Genomic DNA, 17,098 nt, shown 5'->3' with positions numbered 1-17,098 from the left:
GAGTGAGTGTGCCCTGGGGAGGTTTTCCTGGCCAGTCCTGATGGGGGTGCAGGGATGTGGGTGCCTGGGTACCTCCTGTGGATCTGCATCTGTACTAGGACAGGGTGTTTTCCCCAGCATCCAGCCTGACTTCCTTCCTGTAACCTCTAATTTCTTGTCATGGACACAGGGAGTGAGTTATTTTCTTCTTTGTGACAGATTTTTTTGTACTTGGAGGACCCTTGTCCTCCAAGCCTCTCCCTTCCCAAAGGACCCCTGCATTCCCTTCCCCACGCTCACATTTCATACCTTGGTCCTGCTCCCCATTTTGGGGACCACCTCCTTCCTCCAGGGGAAGGAGGGAGCTCCCTCTGCCTCTTCTCTTGTGTACTCACCTTTGTGTGATGCTGTGGCTTTTTTTACTGCACAATTCACACCCCTTTGCTTCTGCTCAGCCTGCAGTCCTCTCCACTGACAGCTGAAGAGCACTGAGCAAATGACTTAATGCACCTCTGGCCATGCACTTTGCCTGTTCAGTTAAACCATTGCCCTTGATAACAGGAACACTTTGCAAATGTGGTAATTGGTAGTAGATGCTGCTTTGACTAAAGTGCATTGGAGACTTTGCTATGCCTACACAAAATTGTTTTTCTTGCTTATCACAGTGTGATTTAACTACCTGGCATTGTTAGTATTGTTTGATTAGGTTACATGCTGTATAATTCCAAGTACAGAATATGCATGGTATAGTTGATTAACACAAATTAAAAATCTCTGATGTACAGGAGCCATACATGTGAGAGTCATAGACATCCTTTTCCACTCTAATTAGCTCCTTTCTAGAAGAAAAGTAAAAAAAGCAGTAAAAAAAAGCAGCTCACTTCAGTGTGTAGTAAAAGATAATGTGTTGTGTGGGCTTGGACAGTGCCACATGACAGAGCATCACGCTGGGTGGTACAAAGCTGTGTCTCTTCCCTGCAGCAGTTTGTTCCCATAAAGAGCCTGGCTTTTCTAAGGTCAATGTCAAACCTGATGTGGGCAAGTGCAGGTAAGGTGGGAGGGAGGGAGGTGCCCCCCTCCCTCCTCTGCACCCAGGTTGTCCAGACATCATCCAGAGCTTGGCCTGCCCCCCTCCAGAGCTCAGCATCAGTCTGTGCCCAAGGGATGCAGCCTTGTGTCCTTGACAGCCCTGTGAAGGAGACTGCTCCTGGCTCTCAGGAATTATCATGCAACATTATTCCAGTTACGAGTGCCTTGGGGCATGGGCTGGTGGGGTTTTTTCTTTACTTCCATCTTGCACGGGGTAGTACAGCAAGGCCATGAGTGTACTGGCAGCAAAAATGAACCCTGGAGCTGATCTGGGTGCCGAGAGGACAAGGCAGGTCCCTGGGAAGTGCAGGCTGCTGAGGTGTTTGCAACCCCAGGGATTTGAAGGAGCTGTAGGGGGGCACTTAGTAGTGCTTTGGGTCATGAAGGTTATCTCAGCACCATCATCTATCAGGGATTCAGCAGGGAAAAATATTTCTCTGGTTCAGGGCTAGTTAGTTTAATTAAAGGTCTGTTGCTCTTGCCAGCAGTTTAGAGAGAATTTGATGCAGTCAGCAAAGTTGGTTGCTTAAATGATGCAAAGCTGTTATGCCTGCTTTTTCTCAAGTTTAAAATTCTGTGCTGTAAGAAACAGGATGAAATGATCTGCTGCTGTCTGTGGAGAGCTGATTAGAAGTGAGTGATGGAGGTGGTGGGGAGACAGTTGAAACTGGCAGGAGATCTGCTGTGAGACCTGATGGTTTTGCTGCACATTGCAAGGGCCAGGGGTGTGCCAGTGACTCTGCTCATGTGGCACATTGGATAAACAGCCAGCACAGGCTCAGCACCTGCTTGTAAAACTGTTTTGAAGAAAATAACCTTGACATCTAGCTTATCTGCTTTCAAAGGACTGTGGTTTGTATTTGGCTTTTTCTCTGAAGAGGAAAAATCTATATGTGTAACTTGGAGATTAATTTTCTCTAGGCTTTTGCATATCCAAAAGCCTCCGTGATTTGAAATGATGGACTTTTCCTTCTTGTCTGAACTGCTGAACCATAATGGGGGGATGTAAAGCAGTACATTCAAATTGACATTTGTTTTTGTAAGAATTATATGATTGTATAATGGTTGTCCAAAAAAAAAAAAGAAAAAAAAGAAAAGCAACTGTGTCTCCCCTGGTATAAGGAATATATGAAGCAAAAATAATACTGAAGTATTACTCTGAAGCAGAGGTAGACACGGCTGAATCCCAGGCTCTTGATGTGGGTTAACTTTTCCTATCAAAATCTCTGTTGCAGGGACCCTGAGCTGGGTCAGAAAACCACAGGGGTGGATGTAGAAGGCAGAAACCTGAGTGAGTAGGTTGCACAACAAGGACTTCACAGGGTATTTCCAAGAGGATGTTTGTGAGCATTTAGCTAGGAAGCAGTAATACTTTTTTCCAGTTACTTGTTACAAAGATGTACGTGAGAAGCTTGATGGAGCCAAAAAAACCCCAAACCAACACCTTCTGATTTCAAGCCCTTTTTTTTCCTCATCAGTAGTTTTCTCATGGAACATCTTATGTTTCTTGTTATATTCGGATTCTAAACACCTTTTTTTTTTTTTTTTTTTTTTTTTTCTTCCATACCTATACTTTTTTCATGAACTATGTTATTTTCCCACCAGAGCACTTTGGTGGTTGTTGGCAACAGCTGTTGAGCACCTCCAAGAAAGGCTGTGGTGGCCTCCTGGTTCCTTCTAATTTGACCCCAAGGACTGTAACCTACCCCCCCAAAACAGATGCTGGACCCAGGGCAAGGCTTGTGGCATTGCTGGCACTGCACTGGCCATTTGCACTGCTCCATCTCCAATTTTCCATCTCACCCAGCCAGGATCCAGCCCTTTTTAGTAGCCTTTAAAACTTGAGTTCTGGTTGTTTTTCCGTGCTCGCAGCCCTGATGGTTGTTGTGGTACAGCTGCTGGGACTGACTTAATGCAGTTCTGTGCTTATCTAAGGTGATCATTGAAATTGCAGGCTTTTTGGCTGCTGCTCCTGTCAGTAGTTCCTATTAACAGTAATAGAAACCATGCTCTGGCATCAGCAGCTCAGCACCCCCCGTGCAGCGTGATGCTGCAGGATTTGCAGGAATGGGATCATGGAGGTAATTCCTTCTGCGTCACACAGATTTTACTGTGAGGGGTCTTGCTGTCTCTCTATCCATACTGTGCCAGCTTAATCCTCTGTTATTTTCTTCCATGGGAAGAGCCCATGAAGCTCAAGAACGTGGTAGGAGTTAAATGCTGGTTCTGCAGGCACCCAAGAGTAAGGGAGGAAAAGTCTTGCTTCTTTTGAGCTCGTGGTGCTTCAGAGGGGTTTCTCCATGGCTCTCAGTGCTGCAAGGGAATCTCAGGCTCTCTTCAGCAGCACCCCCAGGCAGCTTGTGTCGCCCACCCAAATGTCAGCCTGTGGGCAAGAGGATTTGTGCACCCACCCAGCAATGTGCTCATCTGCCATCCCCATTCACTGCTCTCTTTTGTCTTCCAAACAGGCTGGGGGTGCCTTGCTCTTACTGACTCATGCTGGCCAGGCTCAAGATAAGCATCTTCATTCTTTCATGCACTCTCTGCATATGTCTGTTTGCTGCTAGGCTGCAATGTGGCAAAGACATCTATCTGTCTGTGTTGGTGGTGGGTTTTTTGATGCTATCTTCAGTTTCTTCGTTTCTCTGTAGTATCTGTATGAATTGGGATTTGTTTTGCTTGCTTAAATCACCTTTCTCTGAAAATTGTCTAAGGAATGAGTCACAAAACTCAACAAAATAGTGCACGGTTTGAAAAGAAGTGGCCACAGTGTAGAAGATTAAATGAAATAAATTATTTTTGCCCCCTAAATTTAAGAGTAGCTTAGGTTTACGTCAAGAGATAGCATGGAAGAGGGAAGTGAAATTGCAAAGATAACAGACACATCAACCAGAAAGAGTGACCTGTGCCTGCTAGTTCTGCATTTGGGCTTGGGGAGCTTTGCTGGGGATTAGAGCTCATGACAAAGACTTTGACTTTTAAATCAGTAAGGGGAAAAGTATCTGCTCCAGGACTGCAGCTGCCCCTTTGCTTTGCTTCCCAAGGGGCAGTGATGCTGAAGTTCTCACATGGCTACTATTTCCAGATTTCCAGATTCCCTGGCTTTTCTTTCCAGGATTTCCTGTGGGGGGAATTTTTTTTTTTTTTTTTTTTTTTTTTTTCTTTTTTTGTGCCACAGCATACATTATCTCTGGCTTTCTGAGCCCACAGGAAGGGTTTTGGCTAAAACCTGGCAATGTTCTCTGCTGCGTGGGTCAAGCCAAGTGCTGAAGCCTGGCTGGGGAGTGAGTTGGAGGTGGAACAGAGTTTCACACCAGTTCGTCCCTCTCTTGTCAGCGTGGGCAGGGTAGTTGCCCACTCAAGTAACTGAAGTCTTTGAAGTTTGGAAACTGCAGATGAGGAGTGGCTGAACAAAGTCCTACCAGTGTGAAACCACTGCTGTGCTGGGGGGTATGGGCTTGTTGGTGCTGCTCACCTGGCACTTTTTTTGTTGCACACCCCAGCCTTACCCAGCTGTCTGCACAAACCCTGCCCTGGTCACAGTTCAGCTTGGTTACCTCTTCTTTATGGGGTTTTGAGGCCATGTCAGAGGAGCTGCCCAAGCTCCTGAAGCCAGTGTGGAGTTTTTTGGTACCACCTGCCCTCACCTATGCACCCCAAGGGCTCCCTCCTCCTCCTCCCCATCTCCCAGCCTGCCTTCTCCCTCGCTCAGCTGCCAAGAGATCTTGCTTCCATTATCCCAGAGGGTGTGAAGGCATTTGTCTTGGAGAAAACCATCAATCAGGGATGCCTCCTCCCCAGCAGGCTGTGTGGGCCATTTCTGCAATATGTTTCTGGGCTGAGTGCCTGGAGAGAGGCGATCGCTGGCTCTGCTGGTGCCTGCCCATCCTGCAAAGCTCCCAGCTCCTCTCATTCAAATATTTTTGGGGCATTTTCAGGTGAAAGACTGGATTCCCAGATCTTCAGTTCTGCAGCTTTTATTTAAGTGGCATTTAAGATTAGTGGTTTTCCTTCTAGTTTCTGCAGGTAGCAGTTATCTTTAATTCTTTGGTGTAGGCTGAGGCTTCTAATAGGAATGCTTGAATTTAAAAAAAAAAATAATTAATTCAATTCACACTGTAGGCTGAGGTGAGCTGGATTCGCTGGGACTGTGTGTGCATGTACAGCACAACGTGGGATGTGTTTTGTGGGATCAGAGCACAGTGGGGTCCTGTGGTCCAGCTTCCACTGAGCTGTGGGATCTGCCGCCTGCACAGACTGACCTCCAGGACACAGGCTGTTCCTCACACTTTCTGGGAAGGGGAAAGACGAGTAATCAGTCCATAAGACTCATTTGGGGAGCTTATTTTCCCACTTTTTGTGGTTTCAACTCTTACGGGTTTGAGGGCCTCTTTCAGGGCTCCTGGGAGCAGAAGTGGAGCTCCAGAATGGTGAATGCTGTGGGCAAATTCTGGCCCAGCTGCCTCTTACGAAGAATAATTTGATTTTGTCTTTTCCTCTTTGTGTATGCCCCCATGTTTTCTGCTCCTACAAACACTCCTCTGAAATTATATGCTTCAAATCTTCCATAACAGTGTTGCTTTTTGTGGAGGATTCGACTTGTACTTTTCATGTGCAGACAAACCCATTACAAGATGTGTAGTACCAGGCAATTTTTCCCTCCTGCCCTTTAGGACTGTGCTGTGCTACCTCTACAGCCTTGTTTTTCTTCTGGGCTTTTCCAGCCAGTAATAATATGGAATAAGAGACATAAGAAATCTGGATTTTGGGTTTGGACAGCATATTGTGGAGGTGTGTTGAAGAGAGAGGGTATTTGCTCCATCTGTTACATCCCCTTCAGCTGTGGGTCACTGCTCTTGTAGCATCAGTTTACAATTCTTCTTATCCACATGCTCATAACCTGCAGGAAGTAAGGAGCAGAGACAGCTCATCTGATGGGAAAGGGATAGCAGGGGACAGTAACCCTCCCAGCACAAATGCCTGGAGCTCATCACTCACAGCCCTTGAAAAATATCCTGCCTGAAGCCCAAAGAAGAAAAATTACTCTTCTTTTTGTGACAGCCTTCAATATACTACACTGCACAGGAATCCTTAAAACAGCTTTCCGAGCTTTAAATGAAAGAGGTTTTAATGTATAGTCCTGTGTTTTTTGGAAAGGGTCCTTATGTAAGGCCATCTACAACTCCTGTCTTGAAAATTTTCATACTTTAGGTAGTTAACATGTAACAGTTGTGCTGAACTTGCTTTTTCTGGGTTTGTTGGAAAAGCAGGATGTTTCCAAGTAGTATCTCTTGCCTTTTGCCAGGAAAAGGCACGACAGGCCATCCAAAGCATAAAAAAGGATTTATGTTTGGTTTTGGTTTTTTTTTTACTTCCAGCTTGCCAGTACTGTCTTTGTCTGCAGGCTGGGTTGCAAATGGGTGCCTGGGGTTGCAGGTTGGACCTGACCAGATCTGGCTCTGTTTGCTCTGTGCCAGGGAGCCAGCACAAGGTGTTCTTGCAGTTGGGTCCTGCCACATGGGTCTGGGTGGCTGCTTCTGGGTCACTGCAAGCAGCTTTGGCTGGGGTTATTTATCTCTCACTAAACGTGGCAGAAGTTAAAAGGGAAAAGACAACCAGCAGTGCTAACTGGAGGTACCAGGAGCAGAGGAACAGACACTCAGGGAGCTAAGACACCCTTTTTGCCTCTGCCAGATGCCCCAGGGATGGTTCCAGACACATGTTGGTTATGACATTTCTCTTTCCAGCCTACCAGTGGGTTTTGCTGTGGGGAAAGTCCTTGTGCCAAGCCATGCATGGCCAGGACACCTTCTCCTGGAGGTACCTGTCCTTCCACCGCTTCCCTGGCAGCTCTGGTGTTGCAAGGCTCAGCCCTATCTCTGCAGATTCCAGAGCCCATCAGCCAACAAATGGCCTTTCTCTTTTCTTAAAAATCCATGGTTGAACTCCACACCTAATTTCACCCAATCAGTTAATTGCCCTCTTTGCAGATGTCAGCATGGGACCTGCACAAGCTGCATACACATGGCAGTGAACCTGATTTCCCCAGCTCCCTTCTATTTATATTTACAGCCCAAAGCTGAGAAAAGGCCACTGCTTCCTCCAACCACCCCCGCTGAGTGAACATGCTCAGAGCCTGGAAATCATAAGCACTTGCTTGAGGTAAACCAGCCTCAGGGAATATGTCCCCATGGGGCTCTTGCCCAGTCTCTCTGATGCTTCAGCAAATTTGTAAGATTTGCTGCTTTCATTTTCAGCCACCTGATATGAACTGGGCTCAAGGACTTGGGCTGTGGAAGAAAGCTGGGTAATTCCAACCATGCCTTTCCTTGAGTATAATAATACCAGTAGAACAGTGTTATTGCAAACAGTGTTCTCTAATGCTTTGAATTCATCCACTCTCATTGGGTACCCACAAGCCATATTCCCATGTCTCTGCACAGCAGGAAAGATGGAAGTTGAAGTGCTCTGTTTTCTTGCAGTAGTTTTCTGCCTCAGTACAAACTACCTTTTACCAAAGTTTTTCTTCCAGCTCCAAACAACATGCCCTTGTAAAATCAGAGATTACTCACTTTAACAGGAAATGTGAGGAGGAGTTACACTACAGTTTCACACCTTTTCTCTCTTGTTTTTTCATCTAAAAACAAGCTCTGTTCTGGCTTGACTGATTGACTGAACCTTCTTCAAGTGCTGTCTGAAGGAGACAGCTTCTGGATTGGAGACGTGCTTGGCTCTTAAACAGAGTTTCTTTAAAATCTGGGGTGTTTTTTGTTTGTTTCCTGGAAATCATAGCACATACACAGAATAAGGGAAAATTACAAACTCAGCAAGTTGTATCTAGCAGAGCCTGGTGTTTAATAGGTCAGATCTTTTTATGGGCTGCTTTGAAAATGTGCATTTGCAAAGGAAGTATTGTTTGGACCTGTGTGTGCTTCCCTTTCCACCCCAGCAGCCCAGTTTTGAGATGGTTTAGACAACAGCCCTTCATTTTGGGGGATGGAAATTTCTAACCCATTTGGTGAGGGGTGGTTGAACGCGTGTGGGATGCCCATGGCAGGGCTCACCATTTCAGCCTTGTGTACCTGGAAGCTTCTCTTCATTTTGTGCTATCTTATTCAGTCCAATCAAAGACATTCTCTCCCCTGCTGACTTTGCCAGGATGAAAATGGCACTTTCACAGGGGCTGGGACACACCAGGAGTCCTTGAGTCTCCATTCATTTATCTGTCACTTCTGCTCAGTAAGAACTGCTTTTAAAATAGCTTGTGGCATGGAGGAGACTCAGAGTGTAATGATTAAAATGGTACAGAAATAACTCCAGCAATGGTGGATGTACCCTTTTTATTAAAAAAAAAAAAAAAAAAAAAAAAAAGGCAAGACTGTGTTTCTGTTTGGAGCTCTCAAGTGTCTGTAGGAGATCTTTAGCTCTGATTGTTTAATGTTTTCAAGTCAGCATGAGCCCCTGTGTGCATTAACCAGGAAGGACAATTAACTTCTGCAGTATGTAAGGTATGCCTGGAGAGGGAATGTGGAGATGAAAATTGTTCGAATAGTGGTTTAAAAGTGTCTCTCTTAAAGCAGCTTGTTCTTCTTGGATAGCCCACCATACCAGTCTGTGAGAGGCTCTCAGTCTTTTCATGTGTGTTGCTACTTCTGGAGAGAAGTGCTGTTATTCTCCTTTCACAGATGGGAGATGCAGCACAAAAGAAGCAGGCAGCTGGGTGTTTGGAGAGTAAGGATTTGCCTGGCTCCTGGGATGTCCATCTCCTCTATGGGAGACCCACTGGCATGGACAAACGTGCATTCCCAGCTCATTCCGCACACACTTTTAGGATTAAGTTCATGGATATTTAGCAGTCTTTAGTTTGTTCCTGGGAACCCCTTGTGGTATTCAGTCCAAGCACTGGATGTACCAATCCTTGCCAGGCCTCTAAAGTAGTCCAAGAACCAAGATGCTTGTGTAGTATCAGTAGCTGTATGGGTTACTGATTTCAGGGTACTGTACTGGCCAAACAGCATTGACCAGGATGGTGGGAAGAGGTTCTTCACTATTAGTTACTCCTCAGGAAGGGCTGGCAGGGTCTCCCTGGACACAGGTGCTCTAGCTACATTGATCAGCTGAATAAAACCATTCTCTTTTACACAGTTCTTTCTTTTGGGGCACTTGGGCATCATTTGTGAATATACCTTTTTAGTGCTTGTAGGAGATTTTGCACAAATTTCCTTTTATTAAGTACATACAGTACCAGCTGTTTATTGCAGTTGACTGAAGTTAGATTTACATGCCTGTCTCAGTGATAAAGTAGAAGGCTGAGGGCTTTGTGGCCACTGGGCTGTGCAGCATCCATACCCCAAACTGACTGTTTTAAATTTCTTTGTCAATAAGGCTGTAAACCATCCAAGTTGTGGCAGTTGTCCTCAGAATATTCTGAAAGAAATATAAATTCTCGTAGGCTTCAGAGCCCAGCCTGTCCCTGATTTTTCCAAGGGATGTGGCATGAGTGACTTATGGGGGATGACCTGTGATGTTCTTCAGCTTCTCACAGCTTCCACTCTGCAGCACACCATGGTCTTGAGGCATGAGAGTCTACAAAGTAATGTCTCAGGAGCTGTGTCCCATCCACACTCATAAGCTTCAAGAAACTGGTGTTTTCCACAGAAAAGAAAAAGAGGAGTAAAAATGTTACTTTGCAAGACTGCCTAATAAGCTCAAGAACAAGTAGATCTTCCCTTGATCCTTTTAACCTGGGCTATATTTTTGGGTGGGGTTTTTTTGAGGTCTCACAGCAACAATGCACTGTACCTACCACACATACTGCAGTGTTGGAGTCAGAGGGCAGCCCAAGACATTTTTGGTGTGTTTGCAGAGAGCTCCTATGTCAGTCCAGGCAAACACAACTTACTTGCACCTGTGACCAAGGCCTTGGGTAGCAGGATTTTCCAGAGGATGCTGAGCTAAGTGGTTGCAATAGCAGCCCTCAAGACTTGGGGTTAACCAGAGGGTGACTTGGAGAGAGCAAAGAAGGTGTTTGGGCTGCAGAGAGGAGGAGGGGAGAAGCCAGCTGCAGAGTCCAGCCAGGAGAAAACCTTGGGAATAAAGGGATTTACCTCTTGTCTTTGGGGCACCTAAAGGGACAGCCCAGTGTCAGGGGCTTTGCACGTTGCTCTGCCCATCCAGAACAGCCTCTGTTCCGTTTGCCTCCTGGTTTTATTTGCTAGCTTTATTTCTGCCAGCGTTTTTATAGGTTTGTGTTCTTTTGTTTTATGAGCAGAGCAGTTACACTTTTACCACATGCAGGATGATGCTGGGCTTTTTGAAAGCTGCCAGGTCACAATGATGTGTTTTATCCAGCAGAGCTCACCAGGCGAAGCTGCTGTCACAGCACATGTCACCAGGGAGGTTTCTTATGCAGCAATCACCCTTCAGCCCATGCTCAGTCACTGGCCTAGTATTTCATCACTGCAATTTCTTGCTTGTATTTTGTGCTGGGTTATCCGTTTTTCTGAGATCAAAGTCATATTTTTATTAATCATTGAAAAAATAGGAGCACCTAGCTGTTTGATCATACACAGAAAAATATCCAGCAGAGCTCGCTTAGTCTGGTGGATCTATTGCAGACTCATTCTGCTAATGGCTTGCTTAGGTAAAATAAGATCAAAGTTGGGAGAAGTTCCAAGTTTTCTGAGCTTTTGACAGGTGGCTCCATCTTGGGGTTATTCTCTTCCCACCAGCTGCAGAGAAGGGGGGCAGCTGGAGAAAGGACACTTGGGAACAGGAGCAGAAGTTCCTGAAGCTGTCAGAGCTGCTCTTTCCAGTCGGAGTGGTTGATCTTGGTAGAAAAGAAGGGAGGATGTCTGGTTGGCATGGGAGCATTGGGTGGGCACACCTGGTACTAACAGAGGTAGCAGGCGAAGCAGGCAGGGGCAAGGTATCTTTTGGTATTTCTACACCAGGGCTTGCCCTGTGGTGGCAGGTGGCAGAAGGAAGGTGTAGGGAGGAGGTCAGCATGGAAAAGGCCCAGTCCCAAATCCTGGCTTTGCTTTCCCCTCAGCATTTTGCATCACTGTGTTTCAGAAAGTAGGAACAGCCCTAATCACGTTTTAGGTCTTTCATGTGTGTCAAAAGAAGTGTGGCTAGCTGGCAGAGTGAATCATAGAAAAGAAATGTACTCGTGGCTTGAGAGGACAAAAAAGAGCATCTGTGTGTTTCAAAGAGAGCGATTCAGAGCCTGTGCTTTGTGTCTTCTGATAAACTGCTACTGGGTGTAGTCTGGGGCAGTGGAAAGGAGAGATCTGTGCTGCTTGATCGAGAGGCTCTGTGCCTGCAAGTGGCCTCACCAAAGGGATTGATGTTTTACTTTCCCATTACTTATCCAGCAATACTTGAGCCTCTTTGAGGAAGAAATGTTTCAGCAAGTGCCAAAATAATTTAACACTCACTGCTGGTGCTGCAAAGCTGCTGGGGTTTGCTTATAAAATGTAGTGAGAGGTCCTGGTGAGGATTGGAGCTGATGCTGTGGTGGGGCACTGGCTGGGTGGGTGGCAGCTCTGCAGCTGAGCAGAGGGGGCTTCCTTCCTAGCAGGCACTTCTGGTGGGTTCTCTCACCCCTTCAGTCATGTTGCTGGAATAGACATTTACTATTATGTCAGGAAATATTAATTTTGTATTGCTGGGCTGCTTGAGGGAGAGGTTGGTTCAGTCTCTGAGCTGTAAATCAGTGCTGGGCTGGTGTGCAAGGATGCAGGGGCTGTTTGCATTGCTTGTGCCTGAGCCCAGCCTGATACCTGGGACTGTTGCTCCTTGGAGGGTCCCCAGTGCTCTGACCCATCCCCAACATCTCAGGTGGTCTGAGTAGACAGGGCACGAGCTGCTGCAGACAGAAGGGGTTGTGTGTGCCCTTGGCTGCTCTGTGCTCCCAGGCACAGTGATGGCACAGTTGTTTTCTCTGCAGCAAATCCATTGGGTACCTCTTCTGAGAGAGGAGAAGATGGCACCAGGGTTGGTGGCTGGGGATGTGACTGGTGCTTTTGTTTGCCACCCACAGAGTACGAGCATGGTTGGAGAGGGGCAGACAGTGTGGTTGCACCTGGGCCAGGAAATCATGGACAGAGGGGAGAGGCAATAAATCGAGCACCCATGAGGAGGGAATTGTATAAACAGTGGTAAATCACAGTGCACAGGGATCCATGGAGGGTCAGGCTGTAAGGAAAAAGGATGTGCAACTCAGTTATCCCTCTAGTGGGTGTACATGTACAGTGGCTATCAGGAACCATAATACAAGGAGTGCTTTCTGGTAACAAGTATTTACATTCTCTGTTTCAAACAGAAAATACACTGTTAGGAAGCTGGTAAGAGTTCCCCGAGACTGACAGTCAGCACTGGTCACTGAGGCTAACAGTGAAAAGCAGCTGTGTCTGCCCAGGAGAGTTTGCAGTTAAGTCCCCAAATGCTGGGGATGTGAGTCCCCCCTCCTGTGGTCCTCTCTCCTATTGGAATGAAAACAGCATCGGTGCAGGGAGGACCTGATGCCTTTCCCCAGTGCAAAATAACCGAAGAGGTTTTATTCCAGTCTCCTGCCCATTGCCAGGACCTCTGGCCTCCCCCTCCCATCCCCCTCCCTTCCACATTGTTCCTGTTGTGGCTGGTTTTCTGCCTGTGGAGCAGTGATGATGAGGGATGCTTGTTCAGTTTCCTTTAGCTTTTTCCTTTTTTTTCACCGAGTGCTGAGGAGTAATAAAATATTTATTAGATGTTACAAAACCAAGCCCAGAACAGCAGCACGGGGAGCAGTTAAATATTCCTCCTTCCTGTCATGTGCTGTAGGTTGGTCTCTCTAGACAAAAGGTAGAGGTGCTTCTCCTGGGAATTACCTGCAATCCTCAGCTGAACCAATTCCTGTGAGACACAGGTGACGCTGATGGGCAGAGCCATCAGGGACCAACCTGCAGCACCAGGGTGCCTCCTCACATCCCTGCTGGGGACCTTTCCAGTGGGATGCAGTGGGCACCATGAGGCACCAGCATGCTAGAATTCCCAGTCCTCGACCAGAGGTGTTCAAGCATGCCAATAAAGGGGGTGTATTTTATTTGAAAGTGTCCTTCTACAGAGTTCAAATCTGGCTGCTGTTCCAGCAGCTGTCACATTGATGGATATGGCTTTATTAGCTGGTTTGAGTACATGTACAGCTGTGGATGGCTTATTCTGTAGGCTGCCACTGATAAATCAGTGGTTAGACCTAACATATCTGGCAATCTACAACCTAGGATGACCTCTCCTTGCACCTTCTCCTTGGAATACAGTACTGCCATTTCATAATACAGGCTGCGGGGACTTCCAGAGGTCTCTGTCTCGCATCCCCTACTCAAAGCAGGGCTCCCTCCCAAACCAGGTCATATTCATGCAGTCAAGTTGTGAACATTTGTAAGACTGGAGATGCCCCAGTCTCTTTGGGCCCTGTCTCAGTGCTGGGCCACCCTCACTGCAACATTGTACAAGAATTTGGAAATTTTTATGAAACTCTCCTTTCTGCTTGGTTTCAAAGCATGTCATCTGTGGCTCTTGGACATCTAGTACTGTAATATGCATCATGCTAAGTTTGAAAAGACAACTGTCCTGTGAGTGCAAGTCATTTTGATTTTTTTTTTCACACATGCAGATTTGAAAGTTCACTTTAAAGGAGTTTAAATCTGCAGAAGTTGCTCTAGGTCTTTGAATTTCAAAACATGAGACTCAAAAATCTGAGACTCCTCTTTTAGCCCACCCATGATACAGCGGAGAATACAAACCCCAAATCCAGCAACCTGTAGACCCTGAGCTGTAGGGCTGTACTTACCACTGGATGCTCAGACACAGCGAAGCATTTTTGAGAGGATGGTTTAATGAGGCACATTGCCATGTTTTACTTTTTTTCAGGGACCTTTTCCCCAGCAAGCAGCTCCTCTTTGCAGTGCTGCTGCTCCCCTGGTGTGGGCGAAGGAGGCTGGAGACGATGTGCAGGGGTAGTGCCAGCTTTTCCAGCTTTTCTCTGGCTGGAGTAGCTCTGGAGAAGGTGCCAGGGCTCCATGCATTTGGGTTTGTGTTTGTCTCTGAGTCCAATGGAATATGTGCAAAAATAACATGTAGCAAGAGAACCACTGGTGAGTGTTTATCCTGAGGAGGCTGATGTGCTGTTTGCTGAGATCTGCATCAAGCAAATTCAAGAAATTGCCTCTGGGATCATGGTGGGGACATGGCATTATCCAGAGATTGTTCCCCCTTTTTTCTGAGACCACTAAATAGAGCTGAGCTTGCAGTTTCTCTTAAACCAGAAAAACCACAAAAAAGTTAGGCCAAGAAGGTAGGAAGCATTTGGGTGCCCAGATGTAGTCACTGGTGATTTAGTCAGTTATGGAAACGACCTCTGCCAAGCTTCTTATAAAAAGCTGTGAAATTAACTCAGGATGCCAGCCCAAAGCTCCACGGGTGCCCTGCCTGATGCCTGTGCCAGTTCATCATCACTGACTCAATTAATTATATTTTTAATATGCAACTTTGTATCTGGCAACTCAAGTACTCACATGCTTCAGACAGATAAAGGCTCTGGAACACTCTGCTGCAGAAACACACCAACCACATGAACTTGAGAGACTTTGCTTGGGTCCAGAAGCACTGTAAGCAGGCAGGGTGTTGTGGAGTCCCTGCCAGATGCAGAAGTGGCTGTCATTTTCTTCGTGGCTGATGCACACTGAACCTGGCTGTGGGGAAAAGCATTGGGGGTTGGAAAAGTGTGGGAAGATAAATAGCGTAAGCATCTTCTATCTGCTGTATTCCTGCTTCTCTCTTGCGTGCTGGCACCTGGATTTGTATTTGAACTGGGGGCTGCAAGGCTCTGCCCCCCACCCCCAGGCTCACAGCACTGGGATTGCAACCCAGCAGGCCTTCACCTCCCACCCTGCTGGTGCAGGGGATGTGATATTGAGCTGCTGTGCTTCCAAGGGGAAGTAATTCTGCTTTTTTCCGCTATTTGTAAGCATAGGATGGAAGGTAACTAAGTGGGAAGTGTTTTGTATTGGCCTCTTAGTGGCCTGACTGGATCTTCAGAAGCCGCTGGCTTGCTTTATGTGTATCTCTAGCTGATAAAATGACAGCCTTGCCTTTGAAGCAGTGAAGCTTCAGGTGAGTGGTCAGGGCATGTGCTCTTTTATGCCTGGGGATGGGTTTTTGGCATCATTTGTCTTTGCTGAAAGGCTTTGACACTGGGGTTGGGACTGCCACCTCCTGCCCCCATCCAGAGTGCTTTGGGATTTGGTGGTGATGCCCTTGGTGCCTGATGGGGAGGGGAAGAGGCATAAAGCAGGCAGTGGAGCACGCTGGACAGATTTTGTCATCCCAGGTCTGGTCCCCTCCAGTCCCTTGCTGTTGCCGAGTCTCTGAACCAGGCATCTGCTGCTGTGCAGCAGAAGCTAAATTTAATATGAAAGCCGTTTAATTTTGGCTCAGATTGACTGTTTTCTTGATAAGGTCTGTCACAGTGGCACAGGTTGATATACCAGTGCTGCTTTGCTGTCTGGCAGGAATGGAAGACCAAGGGTCTCATCAGCTGAGGACTGTGCTGTGATGCAGGCCCTGTGTGATCAGAGAGGATCCTCTTTTCCCTGGGTGGGGAAAATACTTGCATGGAGCTTGGGGTGGATGTGAATATGATGATTCATATCCACAGCTCCCAGGAGCCCATGTATGAGCTGTATATTGGAAGTTTGTAGGAACTGCAAGGAGCACCATGCATTGTAGCTCAGAGGATCTGTGCTCTTAGTATGTCTTTCACTCAACAGCCTGATTTCAATGTTACCTGTAGTTTTCCTGTTATTTTCTTGGTTTCTTACAGCCTTTGTTGCTTCATCACTTCTGTCTGAGGATCACAGTGGTCACTAATACAAAATCATCAAGATATTTAGTGGTCATCCTGCTTTTTTTGTCTTCCAGATAATTAAATACTTAATCAAAGCTCAATAGCACCTTCCCACAGGTGTCTCCCACTTTATCACTACATTGTCTCTGACTCCTCTTACCACTGACCCCGTTTTCTTTTCAATTGTATCAGCTCAGATAATTTTGGAGCTTCTTTTATGGCTGATGCTGTGTGTATTAGCCAAAGGCTCGTAATGTCTAGGGTGCTGTTGGCAAATGCCACCACTGCCTTAGTTGCCTAACATGACAAATGGACTCTTATAGCCAAAAAATTAGACCCTGCCAGTCTTAAAGCCAGAAGCTTTTGGGAGTGCTTTTCCACCTGGCTCATTCCAGATGGTGACCAAGGTTGTGGTGGGTCAGGTTAGAGGGACAGTCCTTGCTCCAGCCCTGTGATGCTGAGCCTTGTAGCATGTGTCTGACCCTGTGAAGTGTGAGTTGCTGTGCTGGGGGTAACCCATCTTTCCAGCACCTGTAGAGATGGCAAAAGCTGTTCCATGTTTTCTGAAGCAGAGTATGTTGAGTCTTGCTTTATGTCACTTTGATGAACACCTCTCCATAAGTATCAGGATAAACTAATCCCAGATTATCACATCAAGTTGTTGTTGCTCACTAACCCTCCTCAGCATGACATTGCAGAATTAATTACCAACACTGATGATGTTCGTTACCACAGTCCCTAAACACCCTGCATGGTGCACCATCTAGATCTAGTTGATATTTATTGTTGCATTTTCCAAGTGGTCCCTCTTCTGCTTTTCATCACTAGTTGTGTTCACCAGGCTTCATTATGCTCTAGTTGTTTGGAGCTCTGTAGTTTTTTGATACTTTATTCAAAGACATTTGGATACTTAGAGCCATTAATTTTATTCTTTCATTCTAATGGGCTCCTTTCTCCTGCTGGCATACAAGTGAGAAAAAAAAACCCTTTTGGTCCTAAGCGTACCAACTATTTTGGTAAATAGTTGTCCTAAGTCCTATTGCTTTCTTTTCCTGTTAGATTTAAAGTTGTCATATATACATCTTGTTTTCTACTTCTCTTTGATTCAGAATAATTCTTATCCTCAAACAAGGAGTAACCATG

At 46.3% G+C, this 17,098-nt stretch overlaps 1 protein-coding gene across 5 annotated transcripts in view; it reads left to right on the top strand.

The window, feature by feature from the left end:
- CADPS (calcium dependent secretion activator) overlaps window positions 1-17,098 on the top strand; it is a 203,624-nt gene that overhangs the window by 21,150 nt on the left and 165,376 nt on the right. The window lies entirely within an intron of this gene.

Source organism: Calypte anna, chromosome 12 (genome assembly GCF_003957555.1).
Source record: "Calypte anna isolate BGI_N300 chromosome 12, bCalAnn1_v1.p, whole genome shotgun sequence".
Classification (NCBI taxonomy): domain Eukaryota; kingdom Metazoa; phylum Chordata; class Aves; order Apodiformes; family Trochilidae; genus Calypte; species Calypte anna.
Note: the sequence above shows the minus strand (reverse complement) of the source record. Positions and strands in the feature narration are given on the sequence as shown.